The sequence below is a fragment of the Cornus florida genome, unplaced genomic scaffold (assembly GCF_030987335.1).
Source record: "Cornus florida cultivar Cherokee Brave unplaced genomic scaffold, ASM3098733v1 CherokeeBrave_3.0.0_Hap2_Chr02, whole genome shotgun sequence".
Classification (NCBI taxonomy): Eukaryota; Viridiplantae; Streptophyta; class Magnoliopsida; order Cornales; family Cornaceae; genus Cornus; species Cornus florida.
This window is the reverse complement of record NW_026775572.1, coordinates 15024813-15049145: the sequence shown is the minus strand read 5'-3', so window position 1 is coordinate 15049145 and position 24333 is coordinate 15024813. Positions and strand designations below refer to the sequence as shown.

Here is a 24333-nt window from a genome sequence, read left to right as displayed (position 1 = left end):
CTCCATTTATAATGCATACCGCCCTTCTCTCTCTACACTGACACGCTCTCTCTCTACAAGTAGATGCGCCCCGGATGCTCTTACACCACTACCTATTTAAATCAACTCGTTCATGTACAACACGCGTCCGGGTACAAATATATTTGTGCGTGTTGCATATGTGCATGACACTTATGGTTATGACGTGCCCAGTGCACCTAGTACACTAAATGCCAATTCTTCAATGCTCCTTATTTCAACAATAAATTTTAAATTTTTATTCTCAAATATGTTCCCAATTCAATTAGGATATAACCTAACATTTTTCATTAGGCCCTAACCTAACATTTTTCATTAGGTATAGATGAGTGGATTCCGTGGAGAAGGGTGAAATTGACTCTTGGTGTTTTTGAAGCTTTTTTAAAAATAAATTAGCTAATGTAATCCTCTCTTCCTCTTCATCTTTTTCTCCCAAATTGAGACTGGTTGTGCAAAGAGACATTAAACCACATGTAGGGGTTTGTTCACTTCGGAAAAATTAATGCAAAATTTAACATATTGAGAAATCCGAATGGATGGCCGGTTTGGTAAATTTATTCTTGTTACTTAAGTATTAATGTGTTAAAAACTATCATTTAAGTTATTAAAAAACGTTATTAATATGAGACGGGATGAGTAGGAGAAATAGTTAGTAGTAGTTCAAAACCTTAGAGAACTTATTATGTTTTTGATTGGTTAGTGTTAGTTTATGCTGCATAACCAGTAAAAACAAGTTGAAGGCTTGCAAGCAAGAGAATGTTTGCATTTGAGCAGTTTGGGTGTCATTTTCTCTCAAATTAATTGGGATTGCATGTATCATCATGTATTTGGTCAAAAATACATGTAAAAGGAAAATTAGGATTCGGCGGTTGTGAGAAAAACGTGACCTGTGGTCACAATTACTTGCAAATTTGACAAAATCTTTATTGAATTGTTGACTTGGACAAAAATTTTATGGGACTATCAATGTCAAAAAACAATGGTGATGATAATAAAAGTAATAGCAACAAAACTCATAAAACACGCGCGCCCCCACACAAACTGAGTTTGCTTTGTGCCCGTGTTGAAAGAACAAAATCATAAAGCTGTCCCTAACTTTGTTGAGTTGGTTCTTCACTTATTCAATTATGAAGAAGGGGTATCTAAAGGAGTAGCGGAGTAGTAGTCTAGAATTTGCACCTCAATCAGAACTAGGAGTACAACTTGAGTTGAGTAATCCGAACTCAACTCAAACCCAATTCGATTTTTTATGAGTTTGGACAATCATTTTTACAATTAGGATTAGGCTTGAGTTGAAAAATCTCAACCCGATATTACTTAGGGTTGTGCTTTGGTTGAAGTACTAGCAACCTGAGTTAACCCGAATCCGAATTTTAATATTATTTTCATATATGTTTTTACTTTTAAATACATTATATATAATACTTAAACTATGATTACTTTTTTTTGTCTTTTCAACTTCTTTTGTTAAGTTATTGTATGTTAACATTTAGGAGAATTAATTTTCTAAGAATTTGTTTGTAATTTATTATAAAACTACAAAAAAAAAAAAATCTTTAAACTTTTCCTTGTTTAAAAGGGATTAACCATATAATTAATCTGAATTACCCAAAAATTTTACCCAGAATTTAAGCCCGAATTTAAAAGTAAGGCTGGGGTTTAATAATTAAAGTTAGATAAAAGTAAGGCTGGGGTTTAATAATTAAAGTTAGGATTGGGCTCAACTCAAATCCACCCAAATTACAACGCTCCTGAGTTAAAAGGAATGATAAAAAATTACAACTTAGAATTGTAAGGCTTTACCCTGGGTTAGAGGGAGCCCTTTCAGAAATTCTCAATGGCCTAAGCCAAACCCAGGCCAAAGAGGGGGTTTGGAAATAGTTTTCAACCAGCAATTGACGCGCCTCAGTTAGTACCTCACTAGCTGCGTCATTGCCCCAAGCGCAAAGATGTTTCATACAATATGGGCTTCCTTTGTTTTTATAGTACTGACTTCTGACATCGTCTCTCTCATTTAGTCGATGTGGGACAAATAGACAAATCCACTCTTTCTGATCATCCCCTGCGTTTTCAGAGTCTTCGTAGAGGAAATCAGAGGGATATATATGTTGAGAATCTGAGTTCCGGTTAAACTTAATTAGTTACAATGTTAATGTTATTTTGCAACGAAGAAGAAAACAATAAATCCACTCTGGTTTAGATGATTGATGTTGAATTCAATTCCCTGTTATTATTGTTTCGTTTTAAATTTTACCTCCACTAACTGCAGCAAACAAGTACCTCTTAAACAAGCATATGATGGTCAATCTTCTTGAAGAAGGATATGTCTTAATATAGCCTGTATAAAATATAACTGAACGAAGCTTAATAACAATGAAGGTTTGCAATGAAAATGGGGCAAGATCTTTGAAAAAAATTCATATCTCGAAGAGAAATACTCTTACATACACCATCTCTAATTATGATCAAATTTTCACCTTCAATTTCCAAGTATTACATCCAATGCATACATGCATCTCAAAATTATATCAATCTGGTTCAACTCATGACTTAATTCTAGAAATTAAGCACAAAATCAGATGATCGAAGGTTTAACAAAGGAGCTACATGTGGTTAGTGAACTTTTTAGTCGCCTTGAACTGCAAATTGAAGAAGATTCAATTGATCATAACTAGAATAGTGGAGCTAATTCTGCAACTTCCATTACTTGTTCATAATCACTGTATAAGGGCAAATTCAAACCTTATTTTGCAACTTCATTTCTCACACTTGACAGCTAAATTTTGATAATCTTACTAAACAATGACCTCAAAATTCTAAATACAGGCTTAAAAAGTAGTGTCAAATTAACTAAAACCAAACAGGGACAATGCCGTTGTAAAGCAGCACTCATAAATCAAATTGTAAGCCAAACATAAAAGACAATTAAAAAAAATAAATAAAGAAAAAGTTTCTCCTTCTAATTGTAGATAACCAAGGTTAAAAATATAGAAAAGCAATAAAGCTCATGTTGCTCAGAAAGAGCTTGGACTCGTGGCAGAAAGTGAATTTGGAAGATTTTTGGCTAGCTTCATTCCCTGCTTGAACCAAGTTGTATCAGCTGGACTCTGTACTGAGTAAAATTTCTGAATGAGCCATCAAGATTATTATCCCCATAGGTTTTCTGTCGTCTAAAAATGACAGTTTTTCCTCCAAAGAAATATGTCAAGAGTTCTATTTTGGCATGCAAATGGGGTCGAGCAATTTTTCTTTTTTCCTGATTCGAGGTGCAGAAAGGACAATCAGTCCTAATTTTGAAAGATTAAATAAGGACATTTTACAAATGACCCGTCGTGGAGAAAAAAATTGAACTTTGCTTTGTATGGAGGCCAGCCCTATTGGGATGGACCCCTCCAAAAATGAGCGTATGCCACTATTTGCGGCGGGCACACGGTATTCTTTAGTAAAAGGCGAAAGAATAGTTCGCTTTGTGCTCACCGCGTGGCTGCGTGAATTCTAGGTGACAGAGGACTGCTTGTTATATACTAGTTTTGTCAGAGGCTACCCTCTCTACTTGCCCGATGTGGGAACAACTTTTGTTAGCCTATCACTTCTCCCGTAAAAAATGTAGTATATGCTGCATCCACCATCAAAAACAAATTTACAAAAGACTAAGGAGAGCTTCTAACTTCACCGACTTGTTTACATTCGAACTCTAGAGACTGAGAATTCCAATCGTACTCAAATCTCCATAATCATAAGCACTAATTTTAAAATCCCATTCAAACTCAACTTTCACTATTCTAGGGAGATAGAATCCCCCAATCAAAATCAATCTCCTTGTTTCCTACCAGAGAGGGAACAAGATTAGTATGACCCCTTGCAGAACAAGAATTTGATTTTGATGATGGTTTGGGTCAGGATAATATCATCTCTTGTTAGGTCTGATACTATCAACTCCACATTTTAATAGTGAACATATGTATTCTTTGTATAAATTAGATTCACACCAATTTTTTTGGGTCTTGAAATTTTGGTCCCGTGAAGATCGGAAGTTGAAACTCTCTATTTATTTAGTCGAAGTAAATCTTTTATTGGCTCATGACCTAAGTAAGTTCAGAAACCTAAGTCACATAAAGCGAGAATTTTAGGCTAATTTGTTTAGTTGAAGTAAATTCTTTATTGGCTCGTGACGAAAGTAAATTCATAAACCTAAGTCACATAAAGTGAGAACTTTGAGCGACACTGTTGTGATATCTATCCCTTTATTCTACCAACTAATCTTATCCCATTTCCTATTTAACCTATTGAAAAATAGGTGTTTTTTAAAATATTATATTAATTAAAATAAGGTCTAAAGATTGAGATCAAATTGAAACTAATAAAAACGATTAATTATGGAGACTCGTTGAACTTTTGTTAAAGTCCTGTCCATTCAATTGGAGAGGATCATGATACATTAAAAAAATGGGCTTAAAAAAATTCTCTGGGCTGAATCAACCAGACCCAAGCCCAAGAGCTAAAAAGATTAAACTTGGAATTGTAGGGCTTCACCCTTGGTTAGAGAGAGCCCTTCCAGAAATTCTCGATGGCCTGAGCCAAAGGCTAAGGCCATCTGCACCAGCCTTTCCGAATTTTGACTCTCCAAAAATGTCATTTTAGCTTTTTCAAGAGCCACGTCAGCAACTTTCGCTCTCCGAAAACATGCACTCCATCTGGCTTTCCGAATTTTCGTTTTCCAAAAAAATATATACAAAATTATTATTATTTTTTTAAAATTTTCCTAATGGCTATATTTTTAACTGCAATATTCCTAACGGTTATATTTGTAACAGTTATATTATGTAACAGTTTTTTAATATTTAAAATGATAAAATTGTTTCTCAACGGCAATATTTTTCAATCAAACAATATTTTTGCAAATTATTAAAAAAAAAAAATTAGAATTGATATTATAACTTTAAATAATACATTATCCATTATGGATTAAAAATAAATAAATAAATTAAACAAAACAATTAAAAATAACTTGAATAATACAATATCCTAAATTGGAATAAGAAAATAAATAGACTAAGGATTACAAAATCCTATGGGAACTTTGGGGCGGACCGTGAATGCAAAGATGCTAATATCTCATTTTGTCATGCAATAATCCAAGTTTTTCTCGCTTCTGTTGGTGCTGAATTTGGATCTGTTAACACGATCTCCTTCTCTTTAGCTCTTTGTTTCTCTAGAATCTCTAGCTGTCTCGTCTTTTATTTCTTCGTTTTTCTTATCTCTCGTGCCACTTGGGCATCCTTCATTTTCTCCTGACGACTCTCATAACGGCATTTGATATCATTAAAATTGGAAATGAATGAATTTTGCAATTCAAATGCTGAATTAATTTTTCCTCAGCGCTGCTTCGCCTCTTTTCTTCCTAGTCATTGTAGTTGTTGATATTCTTTCACACCGGGTGAATAATTTTCCCCCATGTGTGGTGATTATTCAGTTGAAACTGTCGTAAACTTGATGGAGTAGATGGTAATGAGTGCCAACAGACTCATTAATGTCAAAGTTAAATCCACTCCTCTTCTTTGGCTGTTTTTTTTTTTTTTTTTTCCTTTATCTACTTGTTCGGCACAATGTGAATGCCATTTATTATTATGCTTCAAAATCTCCCAGCAACTTTCTAACTTAAATTTATCACCTGTTTGGCTATGAAACAAGTTTTTAGCTGCTATCATCTACACGAAAAAATTAACAAAAAATTAAAAGCCGACTATTTAAAATATTTACAAGTTATATTTAAATAATAAATAACTCACCATATCATCAATGCTGAACCTGTTGGGACGATTCATTAAAATGTTAGTCATTTACCCGAAAAATTTGTTGATTTTTTGTTGGATCACCGATCAACGATTTATCAAACCTCCTGCATTTTGGTGAACACCAATATGTTGTACATATTGTTTCAGGATTCGCTCCCATAACTTCTTCTTACTTTGGTCTGTCCCCGTAATCGCATCAGAGGTAATGGACATCCACGCCTAACATAAAGCTTCATCTTCAGCCTTGGTCTAATTTATATATCGGATAACCGGTTGTTTTGGCAAAGGTTTTGAGTTACTTGATTGTAGAATACTAGTATCACAATATTGATGAGAAATTTGGGATGATTGATAAGAACGTAGGGATGTTTAATGAGAAAGAAATTGAAATTCTCCACCATAATAATTAGAATATAGTTTTGACTGTGAAGAAATATTGTTATTGTCTTCGGAAAATGACAAAAACTCATCGTTTGATGAATTGAATTGAGTGTTATAATAAAATAGATGTTGAGGATTCATGGAGTCGAAATGAGTGTGAAAATAATAGTAATGATTGAGAAAATAGAAGAAATAAATTGAATGATAGATAATACAGATGGATTAGATGTGATAAATAATGGTAGGAGTTATTTGGTCAAATTCCGAACCTATGTAGAAAAAGGTATTTTGTAAAAAAAATGTATTTTATAGAAGAGAAGTGATTTTAAAATTTTTAATTAAAATTTTTTTATTTAAATAAAGTTAAAAAGTTTTGAATTTTTAAACTTTTATTTAAAATTATAGTCATTTTGTGGACGGCCAAATACATTATTTGTGGTACACATTTAAAATTCAAAACAAATAAATATTTTTTTGGGCCTAAACAATATATTTTTTATTTAATAATTTTTATTTTATTTTTTTTAAAAAAAATGAAATAAAAATGACCTATTTTTGAAAAAAGGTATTTTCAAGAATGGTTGAAAAACTGCCAAAAAGTGCCTTCGGGTTCTTTCTTAAAAAACCCCAAACAGTGCCTCAACCTGACGGTTTGGAAAAAAAAAAAAAAAAAAAAAAAAAAAAAAAAAAAAAAAAAAAAAAAAAAACAAAGCTTCACGAAAATGTCACCAAGGAAAAAACAAGAAACATCATGGACTCGGCCTCGCGAGCCAGCCCTCGAACCAAAGCGAGCCACACCCAATTTCGCTAGCCCGCACAAATAATTTAGGGCGGCTCCAAAATCGCCAAAAAAAGGCTAGAAAGGGGTTCGGAAATAGTTTTCAACCAGCAATTGACGCGCCTCTGTCACTAACTGCGTCATTGCCCCAAGAACAAAGATAGCTTGGACTCATGCGTTTCCCTTCTGTTATAGTGCTGTCTTGTGAGATGATGTTTCTCATTTAGTCCAAGTGGGACAATTAGAAAGCCTGGATGGTATTCACTTCCTCGGTTGGCCTTTTCATAGTCTTTCATAGTTTTAAGAAGAAAATAAAAGCCTGGATGGTATTCACTTCCCTTCCCGTTCATCTGTTCCTCATTTGGCCAAACAAAGGGAAATATAATGAGAATCTGATTTAAGATTACTATCTTGAAGGAGCATTAACCATAAGCAAATTTTAATTAAACTTAAATAGTTTCACTGTTAATGTTATCAGTGATACAGAAAACAATAGATTCACTCTATTACTGTGGTTGAGATGATCATGTCGAACTCAATTCCTTGTTATTGTTTCTTCTTCCATCCAACTACTGGAAACAAAAACTAAATAGTAAAAACGAATATAATGGTCGATCTTCTTGAAGGTTACATCTTTGTATAGCTTGAATATAATATAAGTAATACAACTGACCGAAGCTTAATTAAGTTGAAGGTTTGTGATTAATATGGATTTGGATCTTTGAAAAAAAAATTCATATTCTCAAAGGGAGATATGCCTTACATACACCATCTCTAATTATGATCAATTGATCTCCTTCAATTTCCAAGAATTCCATTCAATGCATACTTGCATGTCAAAATTATATCAATTTGGTTCGACTCCAAACTTATTTCAAAAATTAAGCACAAAATCAGATGACCGAAGATTTAACAAAGGGGCTACAATGAACTTTTATTGTAACGACCCACTCCACCACATGGTATGATATTGTCCGCTTTGGGCCTGAGCCCTCACGGTTTTGCTCTTGGGCTTCACCCCAAAAGGCCTCATACCAATTGGAGATGATGTACTTACATATAAGCACTTCACCTTTCCTCTACCCAGGCGATATGAGATATGCAAATTTACTTAAAATAAATGATGGTTATTTATTGAGTTTATAATTAACTAGAATATACCTTTAATTAATGAATTTATTGAGTTGCTTATATATATGGGAATATAAGGTAAGGTTAGCTTGCTGAACGATGATTGTGTTTAGCATTTCTTGTTGAGCTTGTGAGCTCACCCCATTATCACATTTCAGGTGCTCGTAGAGTAGGAACGTGATGGTGACACGTGACGGGAACGGATTTTAGCTCGTTACGCATTGATTTATTTTAGTTCGGTTTTCCTTTATTCTGATTATTGTAATAAAGTTAACGTTTTATGAAACTTTATTGAGTTGATTCAGTGGTCATAAATGTTTTGTTTTACTAGAGGGAATTGCACCTCTATTTATGGATTTGTATAAAATTTGTCAGACTCTCATGTTTGTTAAGTTGAATGACGGGATTCATTGTAGTTCTATTATGGAGGATGTATGTTGAGAATTGATGGAAGTTATACCTTAGTTTTTTTATGCAGGATAAGTAGTTCTTGTATTAAAATTTGGGGTGTGACATTTATAGTCCCCTTGAACTGCAATTTGAAGAAGACTAAATCATATTAAGTTTTAGTAATTAAAATACTAGTAGGTTTAAGGACAAATCAAACCTAATTTTGCAACTTACAGTACTTGTTATCCAATCATAACCACAAAATAATATAGGTTTAAAGGCAAATGGAAACCTCATTTTGCAACTTCATTTCTCACCCTTGATTATCTTACTAAACAATGATCCCATAACTCTCAAAATAGGTTTAAAAGAAATGTCAAATAACTAAAACCAAACTGATGTAGGACAGTTTTATTAGGTTTTATACAAACAGAGACAGTGTGTAATTGTAAAGCTGCACTATTCATGCATCAAATTGTTGGCCAAACATAGAAGCAATTAAGAACTATATAAATCAAGGATAAGCCTCAATAATGGACTGAACAGCTTCAATGCGTTTCACATTGTGTCGACTGAACCCTGCTTCTCCTAGTACATAAGCCCATTCCTTGTGACTCCTCTCTTTCCCCTTGTTTGTATGAGCCATCATCACCATATCCATCATCAATCTCACGAACTTGAGCTTATCTCCTTCATCTTCTTCAATCACAGCTTCTACGATAATCACCTTCCCTATGTCATTTGGAATAGCTATTCTACACTTTCTCAAGATATGAATGCACTCTTCATCCTCCCAATCATGCAGAACACACTACAATATAAAAGATGCATCGTTTAATAAACAAAAGAAAATGAACATGACTCGGAATTTTCCTAGAAAATCAACAGTAAATGTCACGATATACAATTAGGAGATGTCTACATATATAAGTGCCAACAACCTCCCTCTCCCTCCAGGTAACGTCATAGCAATTCAAATTTCGAGTTTAAGAATACTAACCATGAGGAAAGCAGCATCAGCCTTTGGCACACTTTCAAACATGTCACCTCCAATGTGCTTAACACCAACACAGTTAGGTGCAGCAGACACAACATGAGGAAGATCAAAGTTAATGCCATGAACCCAAGGAAAGGCCTTGGCCAAAATGCTGAGAGCTGTTCCATCAACCCCACCTACATCAACCAAAGAGTCCAGCCCATCTAATAATTCAGGACAACCATCAATTATTGCTGGCACAGCCACTCTAGCATTACAAGCCATTGCATCATCAATGAGCTTGCTGTGGGCAGGGTTTGCAGCTGCATAGCGCCATATGTCATCACCATGAGCTGCCTCAAATGCTGAGGATCCGTTGGCTAGGACATGAGCACTGAGACCGTGCCACGGTGCAAGCATCACTGGACTGCTCTCTAGCTAAAGCAGCCATGCTATTTTTGCCATGCCTCGTGAGAAGGCGCGAGAGCGGTGTTTGAACATAACCAATAGTACCAGCTTGGTTGTTGAAACCTTCTTTGAATATGCTGCGGTGCACCAAGAACCTCATGATGCGATGTAGTGCCGAGGGAGAGCATTGAAGGGTGGTAGATAGCTCAGAGAGTGTCATGGGACCGCCATGGTTTTCAAAGACATCGGCTATCCCAAGCTCAATGGCACACTTCACCACAGCCATATCAACAAAACCAAATACATATTTCCATATGTCCACTTGGGCTTGTGATTCTTCTTCCTCCTCTCTACTTGTTGCTTCTCTTGTTGTTTCTCCTTCCATCTCTCTATGTCTAGGCACACTCAAAAATTGAAGTGAATCCTAGTTTTCAATAACCTGCGATGTGGAGAGCTTACAAGTTACACTATAAATTAACTATGTTAAACCATAATCCAAAGTTGTTCAATCACGCAAATCAATTAGAGCTTACAAGGTACACTATGAATCAACTATGTTAAACCATAATCCAAAGTTGCTCAATCATGTAAATCAATTAGAGCTTACAAGGTACACTATGAATCAACTATGTTAAGCCATTATCCAAAGTTGTTCAATCATGTAAATGAATTAGTATGAGTCAAAGCACTCGACTGTTACGAGAATTGTGTGACTCGAGTGGTGGTGGTGTTGTTTTATTATTATTTTAAATTCAAGCACGTAATTTTGTTCCCACCGGAGCTCAAACCGTCAATCTCTCTAAAGAGGGATGAGAGCTTGTACCGTCTAGGAAGGAGAGTTTATAGAGTGAGTTTTAGCCCAGGCTGAAGCCAACATGACAGAGTAAAAAAACAATCAGATAGAATTAAGGAACGGCCCACTAATTGGTTCATTCAAAACTGAAAATCGAAAGGACTCAGAGGAGGTAACCGTTAACGCCGCCTCTCTGTGTTCAACCATTGCGTTGGGAAACTTCTGTGGCATCCAAATACCACATTTGGTTTTTACGGCACATTAAGTGATAACTAAGAAAAGGATGCAACAGAAACACACACATATATATGTGTATATATACCATATATGAATCTACTGTTCCATTAGAGGAATGCTTATGCTTACCCACACAAGTGAGAACAGAATGAGGAAAGCAAAAGGTTGATTCCATATCTTAACAGCACTATAGATAAACACTTCTGACTCGCCTTTTCAATGCATGGAGGCGCTATAAGCACTTCCTATTTATACTAAATTACTAAATATATCAGACAAAATTCCTGGTATAATTGAAACCTTAAGATCTAGGTTGTTATTTTTATTTTATTTTTTATCCAAACAATTAACTCTCACCTACCTTTTAGGTTAAGGAGAGAGGTTGTGCATTTTGATAACTAAGTGCGTATTTAATTCTAAATCAATTAAGCACTTATTCAACTAAGTGAAGTGTGTTTGATAATGCAATTTGAATATCACTTATAACAGTAAACATCACTAAAAAAAAATGATAAAATTACTTAAAATAGAGTAAAATTTTAATTGACAAATATATTATTCATCACTGAATTCTGAAAGTTAAAATGCTCAAATTTAAAAAAATATATATATATTTTTTAATTATCACTTAAAAAATTCAGCAGTTAATTTTGTTTTTGTTTATTGTAGTCAATTGAAGAAATTATTCCGAATTAAATGATAAAAATAATATAGCACACACATCTAAACAAGGGAAATAGTGATTTTTTAATTCAACACAGCACTATATTATATATTGAACTGGTACTACATTCAGGTGTGGTTTTACCAAAGAAAAAATAATAATAAAAAATTGCCTGCTAAATTAGCATTCACAATACTTGGTGACCAATCTAATCAAAACTAATTTTTAGATTTCTTGTATGTTCACTTTTCTTATCAGTGTCTGGATTGAATTAGATCATAAGCCATATATTTATTTTAAAAGGTTGTTATTCTCACACTCCACACACGCTTTGCGAGCAAATTCTTATTCTTTCTCATTCTCACTAGCATGTGCCTCTGACCCCAGCCCTCTTCAGAACTTTTGTGTTGCTATTAAATGACCCCAAATATGCTGGTACGATATATATATATATATATATATATGGAATAATTTCATTTACCTTTTATGAGATTAGGCGTAATTACAGGCGATATACTTAACATTTCAAATATTACACTCCCTTTAATGTGGCTGGCGGTAAGTTCCGGTTGAAATTCATAAAAAAGTACTAATTTACCCTCTATTATTTTATTAATATAAATATTATCAAATTATATAAACAAATGACATTTGTACCCTTTGAGCTTAGAAATTTTTTTTTTTTTTTTTTTTTTATTTCTCATTTTTCCTTTGTCCAACAAAAACAAAACAACCAACAAAGCACAAAAACAAAAATTACAAAGCACCACTGGATCTCTCCTCTCTCTTGTCTCTCTTTCTCTTTCCAACCTCTCAGGCGAAGAACATGTGGTCCAAGCCGCTGGCACTCTCCTCGCCATCCTTGACTTCCTCTTTTTCCCCTTTGAGGCCTCATCACCACTGAGATCGCCACCGCCTACCCCAGCAACAACGGCTTCATCCTCTGGGCCATCGCGCCTTCGTACCCTTCGCCGACTATCATGACAACCTAGAAATTCCTCTCCGGCATCTCTCGCCACCGTCCCCATCATCTGCATCGACTACCCCGAGAAATCTTCCCCATCTTCAGTGACCCAAGAAAAGTCCCAAATCGCGAGTTTCAATTTTGTAGAATAAAAATCTAACCCAAATCATTTTCAACGCCATCGTTGTTTCAATTTGGGGGTTCATCGTGTTCTTCTATTCATGATGGTTGTGCTTGTTGATATACCACAGTCGCTGAGTGATTGTTTATGACGTTGCCCTTTGACTTTTTTGGTTGTTAGTTGTTAGTAGGGGCTTTACCGTTTGTTTATTGGTCTCGCTCTATCGTCGTTGTGTTGTCGCTACGCTGCCTGGTCTCACTATTGTGTATCACCGGTGGCTTGTACGATTGGGGCTTTCAGCACTGCTGGTCACTAAATCATCCACCCATACAGTTCATTGTATTGTTGTTTCTTTGCATTAGCTATGTTTTATCTCTTTCTTGTTGTCACAATTGAGTTTCTTTGTTTCTTATGTTTTTTTTATCAGAAACTCCTGTATATGGCCTTCTTATTGTTCTCTTGCATTTCAACCTGTATATCCCCTTTGACAAAATGTTTAATCTGCTTTTCTAGAAATTCATTGTTTACTTTTTGATTTTGTTGATATACAGTATAATTTTAGAGAGAATTTAAAGTTCAGAGAGACTGATACAAATGAGAGAAAGGAGATGATATAGTGTGTTGATATATACACGCACACACATAGAAGGTCTTTTTGTCTTTATAACGAGGGTATATAAAGAATTTTAAATCAAAAATGAGGGTATAAATGTCTTTGCAACCTTTTTAAGGGCAAATGTGGTATTTCACATTGAGAATATGCTAAAATCACCAAACGACAGCATTGACCGGCGTTGACTACTAACTAGAGGGGCAGATTGTTAAAATGGAGCTAACCTAGAGGGAGGTCGATGTAATATTTGAAACGTTAGGAGTACTACATGTAATTAGACCTACCCTCAAAGGAGGTAAGTGAAATTATCCACATATATATATATATATATATATATATATATAATTCTTTGTCTAATTAGAGAAACTATATTATTTATTATCTATTTATATTTCCTTGTATAATTAGGTTTCTTTTTATTAACAACAACTATTGCTGTCTTTTATATACAACAAATTAAAAATAACAAATTTTAACCATCATGCTGTTATATTATCTATTTATAATAAATAGATAAATAGGTAATTTGTGTTAGAGTTTTATTGAAACTTTTTAAAAAACTGTTTTTATATCAATTAATAAATATTTTTTTTTATTAATAAATAAATACTGAAAAAAAAAACACAAAGATAAAAAAAAAAATAAATAAATAAATCAACATAATTAACGCAATTCAAAGAATAAAATATAATTAAACAAACACAAAAAATAAAAAATAAATCAACATAATTAATGATAAATATAAATCAAATAATTTTGAACCATGCAGCGAAATATATTAATCAAAATAAATTAAGATATTTTTTCAAAAATAATTGGAGTCATCCAAAAGAAAAATAAATGGAGTCATCAAAAAGAAAAACATAATGTACCTTTAATAAAATAAAGAATTTTGAACCATGTTGCGAAACATTTCAATGAAATTTAAAAAAATAAAGAATTTTGAACCATGTTGCGAAACATATTAATCAAAATAAATTAAGATATTTTTAAAAAAATTATTATAGACATGACATAATGAAACAAACAAAAATATATATATAAATTAACATGATTAATGCAATTCAAAGAATAATGTACTAGTAAAAAATAAAGAATTTTGAACCATCATGCGTGTCCACTTTTGAAAAACCATGTGTTATATCACCGGATCTCGATTTTTCATATATAAATGTAACTAATGTATCTTTCCATTACATTATAATAAAATATAATTATAATTTAATTATAATATTATAATGGAAAGATTTAGATCTATATTCATATTTAGGAAAAAGTTAGAAATAAAATAAAATAGAAAAAGTAAAGTGGTTTTAACCTTGAAGAATTCCGAGCATAATAGGAATTATTTTAATTGATAATTTATACGATTTATATTAATTGGAAACTTATTTTATTATTTATCAATAAAAGAATTTGAAACATCTGGATTAAATTTTAATTCAATAATTACCTATTTAATTTTAATTGGTAATTTATTTTATTATTTCGTAAATTATTTTATTAAATAATTGCCTTTTTAATTTTAATACGTAACTTATCGGAATTATATTAATTGGTAACTTATCGAATTTATTTTAATTGGTAAATTATTTTTTATTTGATAAATTATTTTATTATTTTATGTATCAGGTTTTTTTTTTTTTTGCCACTTAACCCATTTATTAATCATCATTTATTTTATCAAGATGTTTTAAATTATTAAATAAATCTTTCAATTAAACAATTCCCTAATTTTAATTGGTACCTCATTTTGTTATTTGGAAAGATTTAGATCTATATTTATATTTAGGAAAGAGTTAGAAATAGAATAAAATAGAAAAAGTAAAGTTATTTTAACCGTGAAAAATTTCGAGCATAATAGGATTTATTTTAATTGGTAAATTATTGTATTATTTTATCTGTAAATGAATTGAAACATCTTGATTGAATTTCAATTAAACAATTACATATTTAATTTTAATTTGTAATTTATTTAATGATTTGAAACATCTAGATTGAATTTCAATTAAATAATTTCTTATTTAATTTTAATTGGTAAGTCATTCTATTATTTGGTAAATTATTTTACTGAATAATTAACTATTCTATTTTAATATGTAAGCTGTTTATTTTATTTGGTAACTTATAGAATTTATTTTAATCGGTAATTTATAGAAATTATTTTATTATTTTATTTAGAAATGATTTGAAACTTCTCGATTGAATTTCAATTAAACAATTACGTACATAATTTTAATTGGTAATTTATTTTATTATTTGGTAAATTATTTTATTTATAAATGATTTGAATCATCTTGATTGAATTTCAATCAAACAATTATTTATTTAATTTTAATTGGTAATATCTAGATTGAATTTCAATTAAACAATTTCTAAAGTAATTTTAATTGGTAAGTTGTTTTATTAGTTGGTAGATTATTTTATGCAATAATTACCTATTTTATTTTAATAAGTTACTTGAATTTAATGATTTGAAACATCTTGATTGAATTTTAATTAAACAATTTCCTATTTAATTTTAATTGGTAAATTATTTTGTTATTTGGTAAACTATTTTATTAAATAATTAACTATTTTATTTTAATAGTAACTTGTTTATTTTAATTGGTAACTTATTGGATTTATTTCACTTGGTAACTTATTTTATTATTTTATTTTTTAATGATTTGAAACATTTTGATTGAATTTCAATTAAACAATTACCTATTTAATTTTAATTAGTTATTTATTTAATGATTTATAAAAAATTTCCTATTTAATTTTAATTAGTGACTTAATTTATTATTTGGTAAATTATTTTATTAAATACTTACCTATTTACTTTTAATTGGTAAGTTAATTTATTATTTGATAATTATTTTATTAAATAATTACCTATTTTATTTTAATACATAACTTTTTATTTTAATTGGTAACTGATGGTTCAAATCATTAAATAAATCTTTCAATTAAATAATTACCTAATTTTAATTGATATTTTGTTTTATTATTTGGAAAGATTTAGATCTATATTTATATTTATTACCTTATTAATTTTAATTGGTAATTTATTTAATGATTTGAAACATCTCGATTGAATTTCAATTAAATAATTTCCTATATAATTTTAATTGGTAAATTATTTTATTATTTTGTCAATTATTTTTTGTAATAATTACTTATTTTATTTTAATACATAACTTGTATTTAATCATTTAAAACATCTTGATTGAATTTCAATTAAACAATTTCCTATTTATTTTAGTTGGTAACTTATTTTATTATTTGGTAAATTATTTTGTTAAATAATTACCTATTTTATTTTAATAGTAACTTGTTTATTCTATTTGATAACTTATAGGATTTATTTTAATTGGTATCTTATTTTATTATTTTATCTATAAGTGATTTGAAACATCTTGATTGAATTTCAATTAAATAATTACCTATTTAATTTTAATTTGTAATTTATTTAATAATTTGTAATAATTGGAAATTTATTTAATGATTTGAAATTAACATCTTGATTGAATTTCAATTAAACAATTACCTATTTAATATTAATTGGTAATTTATTTAATTTTAATTTGTAAGTTATTTTATTATTTGATAAATTATTTAATTATTTTATCTATAAATGATTTGAAACATCTTGATTGAATTTTAATTAAACAATTATATATTTAATTTTAATTGGTAAATTATTTAATGATTTGTAAACAATTTCCTATTTAATTTTAATTGGTAAGTTATTTTATTATTTGTTAATTTATTTTATTAAATAATTACCTATTTTATTTTAGTACGTAACTTGTTTATTTTATTTGGTAACTTATTTTATTATTTGGTAAATTATTTTATTATTTTATCTATAAATGATTTGAAATATTTTTACTGAATTTCAATTAAACAATTACCTATTTAATTTTCATTTGGTAATTTATTTTATTATTTGGTAAATTATTTTATTAAATAATTACCTATTTTATTTGTATATGTAACTTGTAACTTTTTTTTTTTTTTTAATTGGTAACTTATAGGTTTTATTTTAATTGGTAACTTATTTTATTTTTTGGTAAATTATTTTATTATTTTATCTATAATGATTTGAAACATATTTATTGAATTTCAATTAAATAATTGCCTATTTAATTTTATTTGGTAATTTATTTAATAATTTGAAACATCTTGATTGAATTTCAATTAAACAATTACCTATTTAATTTTAATTGGTAATTTATTTTATTATTTAGATAATTATTTTATTAAAAAATTACCTATTTTACTTATTTTAGTTGTTTTAATAGTGATTTGAAACATCTTGATTAATTTCAATTAAAAAATTAAATATTTAATTTCATTGGTTATTTATTTTATTGTTAGGTAAATTCATTTTATATCAATTAATAAATATTTTTTTATATTAATAAATAAATACTGAAACACTGAAACTCTTTACACTTACAATAATAATAGTATGGATATAGAATAGATATATATATGTGTGTGTGTGTGTGTGTGTGTGTGAATTTAGTGACAAATTTAAATTTAGTAGGGAAGATTACACCAAGTGCTACTTATATCAACCATGTATGCGTTTGTGTATAAGTCATCACAGTTGTCTATTTTCATATTGTACTTGTGCATAACACGGACGGTTGTGATGTTGCCGGTACACTGAGCACATTGAATGCCTTTCCTCTGTTTGCTTCTTATTTCATTGTGAAATTTTAAATTTTTTTTCTCAAATATGTTCCTAATTCAATTACAATATAACCTAAACATTTTTCAATAGGTATAGATAAGTGAATTATGTGGAGAAGGGTGAAATTGACTCTTGGTGGTTTTGAAGCTTTTTTTAAAAATAAATTAGCTAATGTAATCCTCTTTTCTTTTTTATCTTTTTATCTCAAATTAAGACTGGTAGTGCAAAGAGACATTAAAACACATGTAGGGGTTTGTTCACCTCGGAAAAATTAATGCAAAATTGAACATATTGCGTAATCCAAATGGAGGGTCGGTTTGGTAAATTTATTCTAGGGTTAAGTGCCAAAAAAACCCCTGATATATAAACTTTGTGCAAAACAAGTCCCTACTTTCTGAAAAAGTGCATGCAAGTCCTCAAAATTCAAAAAAGGTGCATAACCGGTCCCTCTGACAACTTTTTACAAAAAGTAAAACTTAAAACTCCATTTTACCCTTTTGTTTCCCATTTTGCCCCTCACCATTTGTGCATAAAAGTCCCTCAGTGTTGTGCATAAAAGGCCTCCCCATACTGTGTTCCGCAGCCAATATTTTGATATAGATAAAGAAAAAATATTAACAGAAAAAAAAGAACATTAACAAAAATAAATAAATTAAATTTCACGTTATCATCACTAGTAAAATATACTTTTTTCTTGTTTTTTTTTTTCTTTCTTTTTTAATTTTTTATCAATAGGCAACTTTTATCTATTAATGAAAAAAAGGGAAAAAAAAAAAAAAAAGAAAAGAAAAAAGACTGTGGGTACGTTTGGTTATGGAATTAAATTACAATTCTCGTTCAATTTATTATTTTTTAATTATATTAGAATTCTAATTCTGTTTGATTCACCTTTAGAATTTGTATGGATGTATGGAGTAATATTTATTTATTTTTTAACAAAAATATAATAATTATCTTATACTTATTAAATTATTATATATTATAGCAAAACAATATTAGCACCAATTTTGATTAAAAATGGCAAACAAGCAAATATAGAATATATATATATATATATAGCATATATAGATACAAACCCAAAGAACCCAACAACTAGAGAGATGTAATATTTATTTATTTTGTAACAGAAATATAATATTTATCTTATATGTATTTATTAAATTATTATATAAGCAAAACAATATTAGCACCAATTTTGATTAAAAAGGCAAACGCGTATATACAGAATGTACATACACGCATATATACATACAACCCCAAAGAACCACCCAACAACTAGAGAGAGAAATAGCGCCCTCCACCAAACTGCCTCCGCCGCACCAAACTGACACGTCGCCTTCAGCCTCTTTTGCCTCACCTCACGCATATAAGCGGCAAGGATCCGAGTCAAATAGCAACACCCGCGGATCTCTACTATGGAGTCTTTGTTGTGCAGTCGTCTAGAGAGAGAAAGGGAGAGAGAAGAAGAGGTCAGTTATAGATCCAAAAACAATTCTCTCTCTACTCATCTATGCCTAACCGTGACACCACCCATCTGCCTTTTTTTTCTTTTTTGGTTGAATCCCATCTGTCTCTTTCTCATATGATATATGATGATTATATGTTAATATTCCAACCCATCCCCAATTTACAATGGCCATTAATCATTGATTTAGACAAAAAAAAAAAAAAAAAAACAGCGAATCCGAACTGGAACAACGGCTGAAGCTTACGACGGCGAACCCGAACTGGAACAACGGGCGATGGGTTTTGATTTTTTGAACGATCTGAAATGATATGCCGATATGGGTTTTGAACTTTTGATTCTTGCAGCAGATAGATAAACTGATTCTGCAGGGGGGGGGGGAAGTTCAGAGTTGAGAACAGTGTGTGTGTATATATATATATATATGAAAGGGCATGTTTGGTTTTAAGTTTAATTATATTTAGGTTTAGGTTATTCCAATTTTATACAATTTGAGGTTTATATTATCCTTCTTCCAAACAAACCCCATTTTATACAAATTTAGACAAAAGGGTCATTTTACGTGCTTGTATATATAATCACTAATTTATTCAACTGAAGTGAGGGTATTATCGTCATTTTACACCACCAGGGATCCAATCGCACCAAATTAATAATATAGGGGTTTTTTTTTACCACACAGGGACTGATATGCACTATATCAATACTAGAGGGGGGTTTTTTGCACTTAACCCTTTATTCTATTTACTTAAGTATTAATGTGTTAAAATTTATCATTTAAATTGTTAAAATACGTTAATAATTTGAGAGTTAGTAGAAATAGTAGGTAGTAGTTCAAACGTATTATGTATGACATAACCAGTAAAAACAAGTTGGAAGGCTTGCAAGCAAGACAATGTCTTCGTTTGAGCAGTTTGGGTGTCATTTTCTCGCAAATTAATTGGGATTGCATGTGTATCACCATGTATTTGGTCAAAAATACATGTAAAAGGAAAATTAGGATTCGGCGGTTGTGTGAAAAACGTGATGTCTGGTCACAATAACTTGCAAATTTGACAAAATCTTTATTGAATTGTTAAGTTGGACAAAAATCTTATGGGACTATCAATGTCATAAAACAATGGTGATGATAATGACCGTAATACAAACAAAATCATAAAACACGCACACACACCACACACGCACACAAACTGGGTTTGCTTTGTGGCTGTGTTAAAAGAACAAAATTAGGATTCGGCGGTTATGTGAAAAAAGTGACATCTGGTCACAATAACTTGCAAATTTGACAAAATCTTTGTTGAATTGTTAAGTTGGACAAAAATCTTATGGGACTATCAATGTCATAAAACAATGGTGATGATAATGACAGTAATAGCAACAAAACTAATAAAATACGCGCGCGCACACACACCGCACGCACACAAACTGGGTTTGCTTTGTACATAGGGTTGTAACTTGGGCGGGCTAACTCAGAAATTTTGAAATTTGGACATACAATTCACAAATCGAGCTCATGTTCGGATTGGGCTCGGGCTCAACCCAAAACCCAAAATTAAAAAAATAAAATAAATAAAAGTTCTCCTTTCTCTTTTCTCTCTTCTCTCTATCTCTTTCTCTTTGCCGCCGTCCCTCTGCCGCTGATCCACTGCCGCCGCCGTCGTCCCTCGCCCTCAGCCGCTAATCCACCGCCGCTGCCGTCACTTCCAAAAATTAAAACAAAATCCATACATACAAGTTAGCCGTTGCAGAGAGAGGGGGGGCAAGCTTGAGAGTTGAGAGACAGCAGCTGAAGCTTGCGAACGGCGAACCCGAACTGGAACAGCGGGAGATGGAAACTGAAAGACACGTGTTTTGATTTTTTGAACAATCTGAAATGATATGCTGGTATGGGTTTTGAACTTTTGTTTATTGCAGACATCTGAAATATATAAAAATATTAATTAAAAAAAAAAACTCAACCGGTCAACCGGACCCGAAAATATTTGGACTGGGTTTTGATCATAACCCATGTTGGGTACAATTCTGGTTGGTTTAACCCAATTCGAGTTGAGGTTGGGTTGGGACAGGGGAAGGTTGGGCCAGCCCAACTTGCAGCCCTATTTGTGCCTGTGTTAAAATAACAAAATTAGGATTAGGCGGCTGTGTGAAAAAAATTGGTCACAATAACTTGTAAATTTACAAAATCTTTATTGAAGATCTAGCTTGACTCTAAGGACGAGACAACTAAAAATAGGAGTCGCTAACACCTATTTTGGTACTAAGTAGCAGTCAAAAATTTGTATCCTAAAGAACAAAACTCTTATAAAACACACAACAATTGAATTTTTAAAAATCTTATGGGAACAAAACTAAAAAAACACACCACACATATTCTTCAAATATCAAGAAGGGGTTGATTTTTAAATCTGTTTTAAATCTAATCTGGTTTAACGTAATTTTTGGGTGTTGATTTGCACCTGTCAATGGAAGTAGTAGTGGAGAATTTGCACGTACCTGACACCTTATCATGACACTTTATCACTAATAAATTATTTAAACAAATTATTTAAACTTAGAATTGTAGGGCTTTCCCCTGGGTTAGAGGGAGCCCTTCCAAAAATTCTCAAAGGCCTGAGCCAAACTCAGGCCTTAGAGGGGGTTTGGAAATAGTTTTCAACCAGCAATTGACGCGCCTCGGTTAGTACCTCACTAGCTGCGTCATTGCCCCAAGCGCAAAGATAATTTCTGTTAAACAGGCTTCCTTTGTTTTATAGTACTGCCTTCTGACATCATCTCCCTCATTTAGTCGATGTGGGACAAATAGAGAAATCCACTCTTCTGTTATGGTGTTGGGAAGAAAAAAAAAAGAGGAAATCAAAGGGATATATGTTGAGAATCTGAGTTCCGGTTAAACTTAATTAGATACAATGTTAATGATATTTTGCAACCAAACAGAAAGCAATAAATCCACTCTGGTTGAGATGACTGATGTTGAATTCAATTCCCTGTTATTATTGTTTCTTCTTACCTCCACTAACCGCAACAAATACATCTTAAAGAAGCATATGATGGTCAATCTTCTTGAAGAAGAATATGTCTTAATATAGCCTGTATAAAATATGCCCATTCCTCGAGAGTCCTCTCTTTCCCCTTGTTTGTATGAGCCATCATCACCATGTCCAGCATCAATCTCACATGCTTTAGCTTACCTCCTCCATCTTCTTCAATCACGGTTTCTATGATAATCACCTCCCCTTTGTCATTTGGAATGGCTTCGCTACATTATCTCAGGATATGAATGTACTCTTCATCTCCCCAATCATGCAGAACCCACTACAATTCAAAAGATGCACAGTTTAATTACACAAAAAGAAAATGGATTTTCGTAGAAAAACACCTTTGGCGGAAAAACTGTTGTCTTGGTGTAAAATTTGAGGATTATAATGGAACTTGATTGCAAATGACATAATTTATTTGATTTTTGAAATTTGTTGTAGCTTGTAACTTCTGAAAAATATTCTTATGTTAGTGAATATTTAGTGTTTGATATATTTATGCTTTCCTTTTAGTGATTGACATGGCAACATTGCATATTTTCAATATCTGAAACGGCAACACAGGCTCAAAAACATCATGGAAATATTTTATTTATATTTTTTTTGTCACGATGAAAGAATATGGACTTTGCGAAAAAAATAGATCATAACTATCTGCAATGTGTGCTCTCCGAGTGGCATTGACAAAATACTGTCATGGTTGAGAGTAAACCAAACAATAGATTTGCTCCTTCTTAAAATTATTCTTGTTTTTTAATGGGTGTGCCTGCATTATAATCGTAAGGCAAGCGAACCCCAAACTTCACTGAGTTCTTCAGAGCAGTTGAGAAAGTCAAGAAAGAGATTAAAGAGCAGGTACTAGAGTTGCTATATACTGATTGAGGAAAAAGATGGAGAAACAGAAATCAATTCTATAGGAAATTCTCCCCTATATAGTGCAGGATTATCTAGGCATTCCATGGACAACTTAGACATTGATTTTACCAATTACTAAATATGCATGATTAATTTAATGATATATTCATTCTCCACTAATATTAATTCTGATACTTCTTCAGAAAAATCAACCCCAAAAAATATAATAATAAATAAAGAAAAAAGAAACAAGTTTCTCCTTCTAGTTGTAGACAACCAAGGTTACAAATATTGAAAAGCAATAAAGCTCATGTAGCTAAGAAAGAGCTTGGACTCAGCAGTTAATATCAAGTGTACTATTACTAAGAGGCCAGCTAAACAAAAAAAATATTCTCTGATGTGTCCTCGTTTTATTTGATCAGAGATCAAAAGGAAGCTCTGGGACTGCTGAATCGCAACAAATTGCAATGTCGAGCTAAATGCCAGTACGATTCGAGGCATAGTAAGGACAATTAAACCCTAGTTGTAAGTGAAATTGGGCTCCCTCGCAAACGATCCTCTTAGTAAGGACAAAATTAAACCCTAGTTGTAAGTGAAATTGGGCTCCCTCGCAAACGATCCTCTTAGTGGCGAGGCATAATTCCCTACAAGCACCGGAACAGAAAATTTAACCATGCTTTGTATGGAGGCCATCCCTATTGGGATGGACCCCTCCAAAAATGAGCGTATGCCACTATTTGCGGCGAACACACGGTATTCTTTAGTAAAAGGCGAAAGAATAGTTCGCTTTGTGCTCACCGCGTGGCTGCGTGAATTCTAGGTGACAGAGGACTGCTTCTTATATACTAGTTTTGTCAGAGGCTACTCTCTCTACTTGCCCGATGTGGGAACAACTTTTGTTAGTCTATCACTTCTCCCGTAAAAAATGTAGTATATGCTCCATCCACTATCAAAAACAAATTTACAAAAGACAAAGGAGAGCTTCTAACTTCACCGACTTGTTTACATTCAAACTCTAGAGA

At 31.6% G+C, this 24333-nt stretch overlaps 4 non-coding genes and 2 pseudogenes across 4 annotated transcripts; all 6 read right to left on the bottom strand.

Moving 5' to 3' along the window:
* Window positions 1-1813: 1813 nt before the first annotated feature.
* Window positions 1814-1969, bottom strand: LOC132297680 (U4 spliceosomal RNA). Its single transcript, XR_009479351.1, has one exon. It is a non-coding gene; the product is annotated as a U4 spliceosomal RNA (small nuclear RNA).
* A 1419-nt stretch (window positions 1970-3388) lies between these two features.
* LOC132297708 (U5 spliceosomal RNA) lies at window positions 3389-3504 on the bottom strand. Its single transcript, XR_009479374.1, has one exon. It is a non-coding gene; the product is annotated as a U5 spliceosomal RNA (small nuclear RNA).
* Window positions 3505-7004: 3500 nt separating this feature from the next.
* On the bottom strand, window positions 7005-7134 carry LOC132297704 (U4 spliceosomal RNA; annotated as a pseudogene).
* A 1807-nt stretch (window positions 7135-8941) lies between these two features.
* On the bottom strand, window positions 8942-19322 carry LOC132295692 (acetylserotonin O-methyltransferase-like; annotated as a pseudogene).
* A 2662-nt stretch (window positions 19323-21984) lies between these two features.
* On the bottom strand, window positions 21985-22140 carry LOC132297669 (U4 spliceosomal RNA). The gene has a single exon (XR_009479341.1). It is a non-coding gene; the product is annotated as a U4 spliceosomal RNA (small nuclear RNA).
* A 1860-nt stretch (window positions 22141-24000) lies between these two features.
* LOC132297707 (U5 spliceosomal RNA) lies at window positions 24001-24118 on the bottom strand. Its single transcript, XR_009479373.1, has one exon. It is a non-coding gene; the product is annotated as a U5 spliceosomal RNA (small nuclear RNA).
* Between the last annotated feature and the right edge of the window lie 215 nt (window positions 24119-24333).